The sequence below is a fragment of the Leopardus geoffroyi genome, chromosome D4 (assembly GCF_018350155.1).
Source record: "Leopardus geoffroyi isolate Oge1 chromosome D4, O.geoffroyi_Oge1_pat1.0, whole genome shotgun sequence".
Lineage (NCBI taxonomy): Eukaryota > Metazoa > Chordata > Mammalia > Carnivora > Felidae > Leopardus > Leopardus geoffroyi.
The window spans coordinates 77557721-77573025 of NC_059342.1; the positions used below are offsets into that span (position 1 = coordinate 77557721).

Below are 15305 nucleotides of genomic sequence, written 5' to 3' on the forward strand. Positions count from 1 at the left end.
TTTGGGAGAACGGTGAGGTGGTGATGGACCAAGGGATCACAAGGAAGAAGGTCCACACCCTGCCTGAATTTCAGGAATCTCCTTCTCAGTTGCCTCTGGTTGGCCCCGCTCGTTGCTCCTGCACGACTCAAAGAGACCTGGTAGGTGAGGACCTAGACCTGACATCAGAACCGGTAAGGCTGGGGCCCCAAAGAAGTCAGGCCCACCCAAAAGGGTGGAAGGGGGACTGATCAATCCCCGGAGGCCTTAATGGCCTCACAGGTAGAAAATTTTGGGGAATGTAATAGACTCTGGGGTGTGTGTGTGTGTGTGTGTGTGTGTGTGTGTGTGTGTGTGTGTGAGAGAGAGAATGTGTGGCTCAGCCAGGCTTGCCAGTAGTGTTTGAGTTTGTGGCTCCACGGACGGGCACCCTTAAGGTCCCCAAAAGTCTACAGAGTCTGAATGGGCTCTCCTGTGTCATGGTGAGAGTTTAAGGTCTAGGGCGGTATCGCAAGTCATGAAGCTGAGTCCAATATGGCCAAACCTCAACTAAAGTTTCCCTCGGAATGCGACCAGTGGAGTATCTCATTGGTTCTCTCATCCGAGGGGATACCCTCCCTTTGTCTGTCTTTGTGACGTCGAACATGAGAAAGAAATTAATAATAGGATCAAAACAGAGTAAGCCTACAATTTTAGAGGTCATGCTCAAAAATTTTAAAAAGGGATTTTCAGGCAATACTGGGGTGAAAATGATACCCAGGAAGTTAAGGACCTTTTGTGAACTAGAATGGCCCATATTCAATGTAGGATGGCCCCCAGAAGGGACATTAGATGCTCAAGTAGTGCAGTGGGTGTGGCTAACAGTCACTGGGAACCCAGGCCACCCTGATCAATTTCCACACATCAACTCCTGGCTTGAAATTGCCTGAAACCCCCACCTTGGGTGTGATTCATCCTTAGCAAACAGAGCCAGGCAAAAGTTTTAGCCACTTTATCCGGAGGCTTACCCAGGGAGCCAAAGAAGTGATGCACCATTCCTCTAATATTTAAAGGAGATGCAGAGGAAGATACTGTCTTTCCACCTCCTTATGACCCATCAAGCTCCCTCCTCCTCCCCCTGAGCTCAAAACTCCTCCCTGATCTGTCTCTCTGCTGTGGTTGCAGTCGGTGCTGTTCATCTCCCCACCCCTCTCGGACCTGAAGAACCCTCCCCCACAGGGGCCAGCAGCCAGACTGCGCCCCAGACCCAGACCTAATGCTCTCCAAATGCCTGTAAGAGAGACAAGAGAACCTGAAAGGCAGAATGAGGATGGAACAGTCCAGCCCAGCTGTTCCATGATGTATTATCAACCTTTTTCTACAACCGACCTCCTCAATTAGAAACACAACACTCCATCATACTCTGAAAAGCTACAAGCAATGGTTGACTTGATGGAGTCCCTCTTCCAGACCCACCGACCGACTTGGGAAGATTGTCAACAGTTACTCTGTACTCTGTTTAATACAGAAGAAAGAAGAAGAATAATGAGAGAAACACGACAGTACCTAGAAGATCACGTACCTCCGGGGATCAATGACCCTACTGTCTGGACTCAAGCTGCTGCGCCTAAAGAATGCCTAACATGGGATTTCACCACGGAAGAAGAAAAGGCTCACATCTGACGATACCAGGAAGTCCTCCTTCAGGGAGTCCAAGCTGGAGCCAAAAAGCCCATGAACATGACTAAAAATCATCAGTCACACAGCACCCTGGGGAGTCTCCTGGAGACTACCGTGAAAGATTATGTGACGCATACCGTGTATATACCCCATTTGACCCCGAGGCACCAGAAAGTCAACAAATGGTAAATACCTCTTTTGTGGCACAGGCTGCCCCAGATATCAGAAGAAAACTCCAGAAGTTAGAGGGCTTTGCCGGGATGAATGTCACTCAGCTGATAGAGGTCGCCAATAAAGTTTTCATGAACAGAGAAGTCGCAGCTGAAAGAGAAGCGGAGAGAAGACTAAAAAAGAAGGTCACCCTTCTCACAGCAGCACTAAAAGAAATGGACACTGCAAAGATGAGAAGATCCCAACCACCAAAAGGGGGGAAGCCCAGAGCCCCCTTAGCAAGGGACCAATGTGCATACTGCAAAGAGAAAGGACACTGGATGGGGCGCCTGGGTGGTGCAGTCGGTTAAGCGTCCGACTTCAGCCAGGTCACGATCTCGCGGTCCGTGAGTTCGAGCCCCGCGTCGGGCTCTGGGCTGATGGCCTGGAGCCTGTTTCCGATTCTGTGTCTCCCTCTCTCTCTGCCCCTCCCCCGTTCATGCTCTGTCTCTCTCTGTCCCAAAAATAAATAAACGTTGAAAAAAAAATTAAAAAAAAAAAAAAAAAGAGAAAGGACACTGGAAGAATGCGTGTCTGAATTGGAAGGGGCCCTCAAAACCCAGCCGATATCGGGAGGAACCTCGAGGCAAGAACCTCGTTGTTCTGGCCGGGATAGAATCGGACTGAGGGGGACCGGGCTCTTTCTCTCTTGGCCCCCATGAGCCCACAGTCAAAATGAAGGTAGGGGGCCAAACAATAACTTTTATGGTTGACACTGGGGCTGAATAATCTGTTGTTACTTCCCCAGTGGCACCCTTAAGCCAAAAGACAGCAACCATACTTGGGGCTACTGGGACACGGGCAATGCAGCAGCCTTTCTGTCAAGCTCGACAATGTGAACTTGGGAGTCACAAAGTCTGGCATGAATTCCTTTACTTACCTGACTGCCTGATTCCTCTTCTGGGCTGGGATCTGCTCTCCAAGCTTGGGGCCCAGATAACTTTTGAACCCACTGGACACACTAACCTCCAATTAAACCCAAGGCAGAAGGAAACCCTGGTCTTGGTGATTACCCTGACAAGGGAAGAAGAGTGGAGACTATTCTGCACCCGGACCCTACCCTGTAACCCCTCAGAATTCAGGCTTGCATTCCCCTCTGTATGGGCTGAAGACAACCCACCTGGACTAGCTTGGAGTTGGGCCCCCATCATCGTTGACATGATCCCTGGAGCCCAACCGCAGAGACAAAGGCAGTACCCCTTCCACTTGAAGCTAGAATGAGTATACAAGAGCACCTGACCAAGCTCAGAGAAGCAGGTATTCTAATTGAGTGCAAATCAGCTTGGAATACCCTGCTCTTACCAGTCAAGAAGCCAGGAGGAGGATACCGACCAGGATAGGATTTGAGTGCCATTAACAATGTGACTTTTTACTTATACCCAGTGGTTCTGAACCCGTATACTCTCCTCAGCCAAATTCCGGGGTCAGCCGGATGGTTTACAGGCCTTGACCTAAAGGATGCTTTCTTCTGCCTCCCCTGGCTCCTCAAAGTCAACCATTGTTTGCCTTTGAATGGACTGAGCCCGTTAGGGGTGCCACATGCAGCTGACCTGGACACGACTTCCCCAAGGCTCCAAGAACTCGCCCACTCTTTTTGGGGAAGCACTAGCTGCAGACCTCGCCGACTTTCTGAGGGAAACCACAGGGTGTGTCCTTCTCCAATATGTAGACGACCTCCTCCCTGCCAGCGACACCCACAAAGACTGTATGAAAGGTGCCAAGGCCTTCCTGCAGCTCCTATCCCTCTTGGGGTACTGGGCCTCTTGGGAAAAGGCACAGAATTGTCAGCAGCAGGTCCAATACTTAGGCTTCCTCCTCACAAAAGGAAAAAGAGAACTAGGACCAGAAAGGAAGAAAGTTATCACCACACTGCCATAGCTCCAAACAAAATGAGGCTTGCATGAATTTTTAGGGGCCGCAGTGTTCTGTCGCATTTGGATTCCCAGATTCTCAGCCATAGTGGGGCCCCTTTATGACCTGTTGGGAGGGCCAGACCAGGAGCCCCTCGCATGAACTGACGAGGCAAGAGCCGCTTTCACAGAAATAAAGTTGGCTCTGGGACGAGCCCCAGCCCTGGGTTTTCCTGACATAGAAAGGCCCTTTAACCTCTTTGTACATGAAAAGGACAAAATAGTCCTTGGAGTGCTCACTCAGAGCATGGGGCCTTGGCAATGGCCAGTAGCCTACCCGTCAAAAAAACACTTGATCCTGTGGCTGCAGGATGGCCACCATGCCTCAGAGTGCTGGCAGCCACAGTCCTGCTCATCAAGGAGGCAGACAAACTCACACTGGGACAAACACTTAATGTTTAGGTCCCACATGCAGTGATGTCCCTCATGAGCACCCAAGGACACCATTTCCTCTCCAATTCTCGGCTGACATAATACCAAGGCCTTCTCTATGAAAACCCAAGGGTCACTCTTGAAACAGTAAGAACACTAAACCTGGCCACCTTCCTTCCCACGGAGGAGGGAGAACCTGACCATGACTGTTCCGAAGTAGTGGATGAAGTCTACACCAGCTGCTTGGACCTCCAAGACCAGGCTATGATAAGCCCAGAGATCACCCTGTTTAGCGATGGGAGCAGCTATTTATAAGAGGGAAGCCGAAGAGCAGGATATGCAGTAACCACAACCACCAAGGTTCTGGAAGCCAAGGCCTTGCTGGAAGGATGGTCAGCACAATGAGGTGAACTGTATGCCTTAACCTGAGCCCTCATCCTTAGCAAAGGTAAACGAGTTAACATCTACACTGGTTCCCGGTATGCCTTCCCTATTGTGCATGTACACGGGGCCATCTATAAAGAAAGAGGCCTCCTTACTGCTGCAAAGAAAACTATCAAAAACAAGGAAGAAATACTAAAGCTTCTTGAGGCCGTATGGCTGCCAGACGAGGTAGCTATCCTACACTGTAAGGGACATCAGAAAGGAGATGAGCCCATAACTCAAGGAAATCACCTGGCTGACAAAACAGCCAGAGCAGCCGCCTGTGGTGACCCAGGCGAAGCTCCTACCTACACTATGACTCTAGCTCCCCAGAGGGAAGCCTCCCTGCCCCTGTACACAAACGAAGAAAGAAGTTGGGCCTCGACAGAAGGGGGCACGCTAAGCAAAGAGGGATGGTGGGTCATGTCAAATGGATACATCTTTGTCCTGTCGTCTATGGGAAAACACCTAGTGAAGGAACATTACCAACTCACGCACCTAGGGAAAACTGCACTAGAGGCCCTCCTCAAAAAGAACTACTATATCAGCCAGCCGCTGGCATTATGCTGACCTATCAGTGAACAATGTGTAACGTGTGCCAAAAACAATGCTGGGTCTGCCCCACAGCCCCTGCCTGGCACATAAAGGATGGGGGGCCACCCCTTTTGAAGACTGAGAGGTGGACTTTACCGACATACAACCAAATAAAGGGTTCAGGTACCTCCTTGTAATAATCTGCACGTATTTAGGATGGGTCGACGCATTCCCAACCAGAATGGAACAAAGTCGCGAGGTGGCCAAAGCTCTTCTATGGGAGATTATGCCTCAGTTTGGTCTACCCTTAACCATACACAGTGATAACGGGCCTGCATTTGTGGCAGACATTATACAAACCCTAACAAAGTCCCTCAACATTACCTGGAAACTGCACACTGCTTACTGACCCCAGAGCTCAGGGTAATAGAGCGGATGAATTGCACCCTCAAGGAAACCCTGGCTAAGTTCCACCAAGAGACTAATCTCCCATGGCTAGATTTACTACCACTGGCCCTCCTGTGTGCCCGATGCATGCCTGGGGCACTAGGATTCTCCCCTTTTGAGTTATTATATAGGCGGACCCCCCACCCCCTGGGAAAACTCCCAGGAGACCTACACCAGATTGGAGACAAGGGAATAAGAGACCAGCTCCAGACCTTGGGTCCTAAGTTACAGAGATACACCATAGAGAGGGCCCCAATTTCCTTAGGGACCCCCGTTCACCCCTTTCAGCCAGGAGACTCTGCGTGGGTCAAAGGTTGGAAGAGGGAACCTCTTAAACCACTGTGGACTGGGCCTCATACTGTTATTCTAACAACTCCTACAGCCCTTAAAGTTTTAGGTATCACCCCATGGGTCCATCCCTCCAGAGTTAAGAAGGCCAACTCAGAAGAACCCACAACCTGGCAAAGTGATCCAAATCCAGTCAAACCGCTTAAACTGACCCTCAAAAGGAAAACTGGCCCGAAACCTCCAGCCCTGCTCCAGCCACACCCCAGAAGCTGGCTGGCCTGAGCACAGCAGAAGCTGGAGGAATCAATGCATGAACCTAGCCCAAGGGTTTGGATGCAACTCTGCCATCCCTTGCCCCTTACTGGTGTCATAGCCCTGATCTTACTTTTTTACTGTTGGGTTGACAGAGACTGCACCAACAAGCTGGACATGGGACAAAAGATGCATTCTGGGTCTCACATACCTCCTCTGGATGGGAGGATTATTAAGTACTGCCTGTATATTATGATAACCTCTCTCACCCTCACAATTGCCACTTACCCACTTTGCCCCCAGGATTGCTGTATGACAATAAGGGGGTTAAGGGCATTCAGTGCTTTCACCTCCCTTCACAAAGATTGTTACAAGGAAAAAACACCCACTCTCTGTCAGTCACCCACCCGGTGCCCCAGGGACTAAGTTTTGGACCATAGAGATAACCCAAAATGTCAGGAACCCATGTCACAACAAGGGCCTCCAGAGAGGGAAGCGAGCTTGCTACATTTACCTTCCTCAATGGGGGATGTCGGATGGGGGAGGGGTACAAGACAGGGCCCTTCAAAAAGTTATAGAGGGTACCCAGGATAGGGTAATATAAGCCATAAAGGCGACCACTCCCCCCGACAGCCTACCAAGGTTTGAACCTTTCAGGCCTCAATCAGATGCTTACCAATTCCCCACTTCGGCAATGGGCCAACACTACTCTACAAGTCCTCCCTAAAATAGATAATCACACCCAAACCTGCTGGATGTGCTTGCCCTTCAGCTGGAGGGCTTACTTAGCCACTCCCATCCCTTTGACCTGGGAAGCTCCTGAAAGTCTCAAAACCAACACCTCTGTCTTAATTGGACCCCTGGCCACTGAGGTCTGTCTCACAAATGCCGACAATCTAATTTGTATGGTCCCTGAAGGTATGAACGGTACCTCTCTATGTGGAAGAAATAGAACCTTAAAGAGGAATACAACCCTATGTTCAACCCCTGGGGTGTTCTATCTGTGTTCTAATTCAGTCTACCAATGCTTAGAGGCCAACTGACTCGGATATGTTATTCTGTCTTCCTAACCCCAGAGAGATCCGTATACACTGACGGTCAGTTCCTAACAGCCTTTTAGCCCCAAGTCCCTGGCTAAACAGGCAGCCCTGTTACCTGTTCTGATAGAAACAGAAATTGTGACAGGAATAGGAAACGGAATAGGGGGCATAGGTTTATCCGTAGAACTATACCACAGACTATCTCAAGAGATAAATGAAGACATGGAACGGGTGGCAGATTCTCTGGTAACTTTATAAAACCAAATAAACTTTCTGGCGGCAGTGACCCTCCAAAATAGGCAAGCCCTTGACCTCCTCACTTCAGAAAAAGGAGCGACTTGCATCTTTCTGGGGGAAGAATGTTGCTATTTTGTAAACGAGTCAGGAATAGTTACAACTAAGGTTAAGGAACTCAAGGAAAGAATTCAACATAGACAACAGGGAAGTATCAATCAATGGAAAGGATGGGATCTCACAGATTGGGCATCCTGGCTTCCTGCCCTGGTGGGGCCCTCTCCATAATTTTACTTGTATCCATTGGCCTCTGTATGCTGAGTGCCGTGGTACATTTTATTGAAAACGCTATTGCTCGCCAAACTACTGCACGTATCTTAGCCTTCTGAGAGTACCAACCTGTAAAACCGAATGGTGATACCTACTAAAAGTTTTTTTAAAAGGCATCAAAGGGGGGAATGTTGGAGAAGTGAATAAAGTATGCCAAAGATGGCCCATGGGGCTAAAACAAACTCTGGTCTGTAGCTTAGAGACCCCTCCTCCATGTTCTTCTTCCTTTGTTTGCTGTGTGCTGGAAAACCCCCCACAGATATGGAAGCTGACGACTATAAATTACCCTCCTCACTTGCATTTGGCACTCAGATCTTTGGAGAAACGGTCTCCTCTAAGCCCGCCAGTGTTAAATAAATCTCTGATCCACCAAAATCTCCGAGTGCCGCTTGGTTTTTCCGCCGGCGTTCCAGCCTGATTCCGTAACAAGAGCACAATTAGAATCACAGATAGGGGTCAAGTAGCTCTAGTTAGATACCTTTGTGACTGAGGTGACTGAGATTAAGAACCAGGATGATCAGCTTATAGCAGGGTACTAATGTTACCTTTAGTAAAATGGCAGCATTACACTTCTTTGAGTACTCCTCTAACATTGTGATGGAAAGACTCTCCACCGTTACTCTGAGTCTTGAGAAATCACTTGAAATGAAGGCTCAGAGTTCATGCAAGATTTTTATCTCTTTGGGAAAAAAATGGACATTAATTTGAATTGAACCCAGTATATTTATGTTCACAAATTCTTCCTTGAAGGTAGGGGAGTAAAAGAGGGTGTTTTTAGAAAGATTTTAAACAAAAATTGAATCAAGACAGTTTAACTTCATTCTCAATGGCAAGTGATGGATGCCTGAATAGTTTTAAGAGGCTTGAGTTTAAATGCTGGTTCTGCTTTTAACCAATGGGATGGTTTAGGGTACTATCTGATTTCTCTGTGCTTACTCATTCTCTTCTTAAAAAGGTAGAACATAACTGCCCTACTTAATATCATAGAGTTGCTGTGAAGCAATAGAATGTGGAATTTATGAAATGATCTTGTAAACTCACTTTGCCCATGTAGAGGTTGACACTCTTCCTTAAATACCAAAGGCCAAGATTCCCATTTGCCTAGTACTAGAGGATGCCCGGGAAATCAGAACTTACACTCTGTATCTGGAGCCAAAAGGATGCAGTGCTGCCCATGAGAACAGTGAACTGAAAGTCAAGTTGTCTGGGCTGCTTCTCACCTCTTCCAGTCATTAGCATTATTACCTGGGCAATTATTCCTTCACCTCTCTGACACTTACTTTCCTCACCTCTTAAATGAAGAAGATGATCTAAAATTTTCAAGACTGGTTTTCAACCTTGGCTGCAAATCAGATTCTCCTTAGGTGCATTTGGAAGACTAATCCCCAGGAGGCACCCAAGATTAATTAAACCAGGATCACTGAGATATGATACAGGTATCACTGTTTTTGAAACTCCCGTGGTGATTCCAAAACATAACCATGTTTGAGAACAACTGATCATCTAAATGGTTTTAAGGTCATGGTCCCTCAATGTCTAATATTCTAGTGTTTTGAGAGAATTTCTGGTTACCTCCAGTTTGGTCCCATCTCCAATTCCATAGTAGAGTTTTGCAATGTCGTTGAGAATTGCACATACCAGTTATATTAGTTTCCTAGGGCTGCCATAACAAAGTACCACAAAATGGGTGGTTTAAGCAACAGAAATTTATTGCCTTCCTGATCTGGAAGCTAGAAATCTGAGGTTAAGGTGTCAGCAGGATTGGTTCCTTCTGAGGGCTACAAGGGAGAATCTGCTCCCTGCCTCTCCCCTGGTTCTGGTAGCTTCCAGGCAACCTTTGGCATCCCTTGGCTTGTAGAAGCATCATCACAGTTCTCTGTCTTCACCTTCATATGCATTCTCCCTGTGTGTATAGCCTTTGCCCAAATTTCCCCTTTTTACAAGGATGCCAGTTATATTAGATTAAGGCCCATTCTACTCCAGCATGACCACATCTCAACTAACAATGTGTAAAGTGACTATTTATAAATAAGTTTACAAGCTTAGGTACTGAAGTTTGAAAATCAGCATGTGTATTTTAGGGAAATGCAATTCAATTCATAAAGCCAATACTTGGATTTGAGCAATTGGGAAGGGCATGGTTCATGGAGGGGACCTCTTGAAACTTCCATGGCTGGTTCCAAAGGAGGACCCATTCTCATGTAGAACACAGCACACCTTCCACTCTTCCTGAGCTCCAGCCCCCACCCTTGCCAGGTTTTTAGAATTCTATTCCCCCCGACTGTCCCCTCCTGTATCCTCCAGTGATCTGTTGCCAGAGAGGGAGACCCTGGCCCCTTTATTTACCAGTTTAGGGATTTTCCTTTAAGCATCTCAACCCCCTGCCAACCACCTCTAGTTATTAAAATGCAGCTCAGGATGTCTCACTCTGGCTGTTACATTATCATTCCTCGTTAGAGACTCCTCCAGGGCCTGAGACATTCCTGCACTGACTTTATAATTACAAAGTCAATTTCTAAACAGACATTTGCAAATAAGTCAATTTAAATACTGAGATTTGCAAACAATAATTAAGCAGTAGCTTCTTTTTAAATATCTCTATATATAATTAATGCCTGTGGGCTTTTCATTTTACCTTGCAACTGGGTAGTTTGCAATTGTTTGTTGAGCTAAAGGGTTCTCTGAAAGCAAATCAAAGCACTGGGGAGATTTGGGAAGCAATTGAAGAAAGGGTTTTTCCTTTTCCTCCTTCATCCCTACTACTACATGTGATTGGCTGTGCTTTTCATCAGTTGGGATTATGATAGGGGAGGGAGGCTGGAGAAGAATCATTTTCTTCAGTAAAAACAGCAATAACAATATAGGATTCTGGTCTGGCTAACATGGCTTCTTAAGATATGCAGTCAGGGAGTCTCCATGCTGAAAGCCTCAGCTCCTGCCAATTTCAACATCACCTAAAGAAAGAGCTCTCAGTAGCTCAGCTTTGATAGTGCTTCTCCCTGGTTTTAAAAAAATCTACAGTGGATCCCTGTTACCTGAAGGATAAGGTTCTGACCCTGGCATTCATGGTCCTTCACAATCTGGCCTTATTCTCTTTTTTAACAAGTTTTTTTTTTTTTTGAAAACCTACTAGATGCTAAGGAAAATAGTAGGTCACAAGGGCATGCTGGTAAATAAGATAGTCTATTTTGAGGTCTAATGGGGATAGAAACACTGAAAAAGTAAACTTATGGATGATGAATGTTGCAAAAGAGGACATAATGCTGAGGGAGCAAAAGGCAAGCTGACAGGGTGGGCATAAGCCTACCTCAGGTGGGATATGTGTGATATTCCCTGGCACTCCTGGCTGCCCAAAAACAAAGGAAAGGGGAAAAACAAATGGTTAACTGATAGAGATCATAGTTCTGCAGGACCTAAGTCTCCATCACCCCTCCATAGTGATGTGGGAAACAAAGGCAGAATGAAATGGCAGATAGAACTAAATTTCCTCATCCCTGCAGCCCATTGACAAATATCTGCTGGCAGAGTAAAATGCTTCTTCAGGAACTCCCTACTGTCTTAATGCTAATGCTTTGCTAGATGGAAAAACAACCTTAGCTTGACAATAGCTAGGCCTCCACTATCCTGTAAGTCTTCTTTAGCATATGAAAATATCACTGGAAATTTCCCCAGGACTTTACCTCCCCCAACTCCAAAGTATAAAACCAGTCTCTCCTCATAGTCCTGGGTCAGCTCTTGCTGCTTACAGGTCCTGTCCCTCTGCTTCAATAAAATCACTTTTTTGCACCAAAGACCTCTTCAAGAATTCTTTCTTGGTTGTTGGCTCCGGACCCTGCGCACCCCACTGCCACCCAAAAAAACCCTCATCAGTAGGAGTAAAATTTGCATTGGTCTGGAGACTGATGAATGTCACTTTTAAAAAAGTGATATTTCCAATAGAAATCTCAAGGATAAGTAGACTTTAACAAGATGAAGACTGAGCAGAGGAATTTCTGTTAAAACTCAAAGCAGGGGACCAGGAGTAGCTAACATAAGGAGATGGTAGGAAATGAGGCATGAGTCTAGACAGAGAAGTATGGACTAGAATCTTGAAGGCATTGTAGGCTAGGAAATGATGTGACTAGTTTGGCTTATGCTGTCCCAACTGTGTCCTCAAGTCCTACAAAACCAAAGTCCTACCAGGCAACGCCCTCCCAGAGAGTTGGATGATCCAGAAACTCTTGAGTCTGTGTTCCCAAACTCTCCTCCAGGAAGGAGGTTCTCCCCAATATTCTCAACCCAGCCAAATCCCTCAACTTCAAAATCTGATTCAGAAATCACAGACTCTTTAAAATGTCTTAAATCCCACTACCACGGCCTTGTAAGAATAGATTGCCCTCTAATCAGTGCTTTGAAAGCATTTTGTTCAAATCCTTAGTTCAACTTATACCATGCATATATTTATGTACACATATAATAATGCAACTGCATAAATGTGTATTATATCTACAACTCTCTAGTTCAACTCATACTAATACACATTAACAGTAAAAGCTTTCATTGTTTTCAAGTTAGTGTGTATATCTCAGCAAAATGTTAGCAAATAGTAGATACAAATAGTTCATTATAGTAATCATCAATTTTTCCAATATCACAAGTATTTTTCAGTGGGAGTCCCCACAGGTGCTGTGGCAGGGGCTGGTATGATTTGCCTTCAGAGTGTCCTCAAGCACAGTCATAACTCTCCTTAGTCTGTTGGTAATCCCATTCAGTATATGGGAAGAGAGCTTCTGTGCAGCTTTCCCTCAGGTAGAGTGAGGCTGACTGAGATCAGAGGTCCCCAGAAGAGAGGTCAAGATTCATCACTCCAGAGTTCATGAGGCGTCATTCATTTATTGCTCTTATCAAGGTGCTGACATTCTGGGCTTAAAATACAGGAAGGGGAATCCCACTGACCTCGAGGCCTCTGTTTCACCCCATCTCTGAGATAAAAGTCTTTCTCTTTTCCCATGTCCATTCTTATTAGAAGGCAGGTACAATTCAGGCCCAGGATCTGGGCCCTAGAAAAGTCAGCACTGCTCTACAAGTACAAAGCCAACCTGGAGAAATTAAGGGTATGGCCAGTTGAAGAACCTCCACTTCCTCCTTAAGTCAGTCTTATTTCTTTAGTTCAAACAAATCAGTACAAGGGGTAAGTGACCTTCAGTGGGGTACATAGTTCCCAATTCAGATAATGAACAGATTATGAGTGACCCCCATAGTCCTTTCAAATAAGAATTCTGTCTCCTTTGGTGATGTATTCCAGAGGCTTTGGTATTAATTTCTTATGGTCTTTTCTTAAGAGACCCCTCATCTCTGGAAAGGCCTTAAATGCTGATGGGGAAGGGTTTTACAAAATGCAGATACACAGTTCCCTAAAGTAGTTAATGCTCCAGTGTAGGAGTGAATCATCAGTGATCTTCCCTAACTCTGACCCTCATATCTACTCATCCATGAGCTGCTGGCTCATGTTCCAGATGCAACTGTCTGGGATAATCAGATTGTGTGTGTGTGTGTGTGTGTGTGTGTGTGTGTGTGTGTGTGTAGGGGGGCATAATCAGATATTGGTTCTGATTAGGATTACTATGAAGTTCATTTTTTAATCTGGGTAAATAGATGAAAAAAAAACCCTATGAAATCTTAATTCCTACTCTGCTCAATTAAATGAGAATCTTTTCAAGTAGGTGAGGACCTGGGTACTTTTTATATCTCTTAATGTGATTCAGTTCAGAACCACTCATCTAGATTGTCACTCATTGAAAGCCAGCTTTATTCTGATTCAATTGTCTGTAGTCCAAAATGGGGATCCAATGCAGACAAAAGCAGATAGACCAACTAAAGCTCTAACTTTTGGTGACCTCTCAAATTTGTCAGCCATCAAGACACTCAAAGAAGTGCTCAAGGCAATGAGGGATGGGCATGAGCAGCATTCCAAATTCCTACCATTTGGGGGCAGCTTTGAACAAGTCCTCCCACACCTGAGTGAGCACACACATCTTTACGGAATCCTACTAGCATATTTTTCTGGTCCTTCTTCCCTCACCCTTTTTTTCCCTCTTAGTCACTCTTTTCTGTCTTTCTCTTTGGTTTCCCATTCACTGCTTCCATAGAACCCAAGAGCACCAGAATGAGGATATAGAGTGTATACAGGTCATGGTGCTTGTGGTCATTGTATGCCATTGGAAGAGTCACTTCAATTTTTAGGCTTCCTTTCCCCTTCTGTAGTTAGTTGATTGGATTAGATAGAATTATATTTACCTTTCAATACTAATTCTACTGTGATCTTTTATATTTTGTCATTTTCTATTCTTTTTCCCCCTCCTTTAACACCTCTCTCTGTAAAAATTTTTGAAGGTTGGTTTTGAATAAATGGGGAATAATCATTTCAGTCCCTTTTGCACCTACTTTTGGTCCAACTTCCAAGGTTCACAACCAAGCAGAAAGCAGTGGTACAGGAAAGTCAACACTCATAGCTGAATGGAGATGCTGTGGTTCATGCCCTTAACTGGGATTTCATGTACTTCATCTTCCCCACTAAGTGTGGACTTCCATTTTCCCAGCCTATCAAATTCCTCCTGCCCTTCATCATGTAGCTCAGATTTCTCTTCTACCATAGAGAAGATCTACCATGATCATCTTCCTTGATCATGCAAACCCTCCTTGAATCACTTTTCTTTGGCCAACTACATCATTTATATCTGAATCTTAAAACATAACATTTAGATACAATTTTACATCCCTTTGTTTGGTGTTGTATGTCTGGGTCTTGTGAACATTATTTATAAGATTATGGAGGATACAAGCTTAGGGTGTCAAGCTCAAGGATAAGCATACAACGTGCACTTAAGATAGAATCTGAGAATATTACAAGTTTATCAACTTAAAAATAATCTCTTTTGGGGCACCTGGGTGGCGCAGTCGGTTAAGCGTCCGACTTCAGCCAGGTCACGATCTCGCGGTCCGTGAGTTTGAGCCCCGCGTCGGGCTCTGGGCTGATGGCTCAGAGCCTGGAGCCTGTTTCCGATTCTGTGTCTCCCTCTCTCTCTGCCCCTCCCCCATTCATGCTCTGTCTCTCTCTGTCCCAAAAAAAAAAAAAAAAAAAAAAAAAAAAAAACGTTGAAAAAAAAATAATCTCTTTCAATTCCCAAAATTCACACACAAAGAAACTCTCAGAGAGGAAAAATGACTCTCAGAGAGTTAATGGCTGAACTTGACTAAAAGCTAGGTCTCCTCAATCCATTTCATTTTTTATATCATTTGCTGTTTGATTTATTTCTCCAATATGTAATCATGCCCCAGATCCTCAAAAGGGTCACTTAACCCACTGTTCTTCCATTTCTGTACAGTTTCACAGAGATATATTTCATCAAGATATACTCTTGATGCCCTTATGTACATCAATTTTTTTAAATTTTTTAAAAACATTATTGAGAGAGGGAGGGAGGGAGAAAGACAAAGCATGATCAGGGCAGGGGCAGAGAGAGAGAGAGAGAGAGGGAGATGGAGAATCTAAAGCAGGCTCCTGGCTCCAAGCTGTCAGCACAGAGCCCAATGCGGGTCTTGAACTCAAGAACCGTGAGATCATGACTTGAGCCAAGTTGGAAAGTTA

The 15305-nt window shown here is 45.4% G+C and overlaps 1 long non-coding RNA gene across 1 annotated transcript in view; it reads right to left on the bottom strand.

Moving 5' to 3' along the window:
* Positions 1-1796: 1796 nt before the first annotated feature.
* LOC123592918 overlaps positions 1797-15305 on the bottom strand; it is a 153612-nt gene continuing 140103 nt past the window's right edge. The window contains exon 3 of the long non-coding RNA XR_006710007.1: positions 1797-1959. This is a non-coding gene — a long non-coding RNA (uncharacterized LOC123592918). The remainder of the gene's footprint in view (positions 1960-15305) is intronic.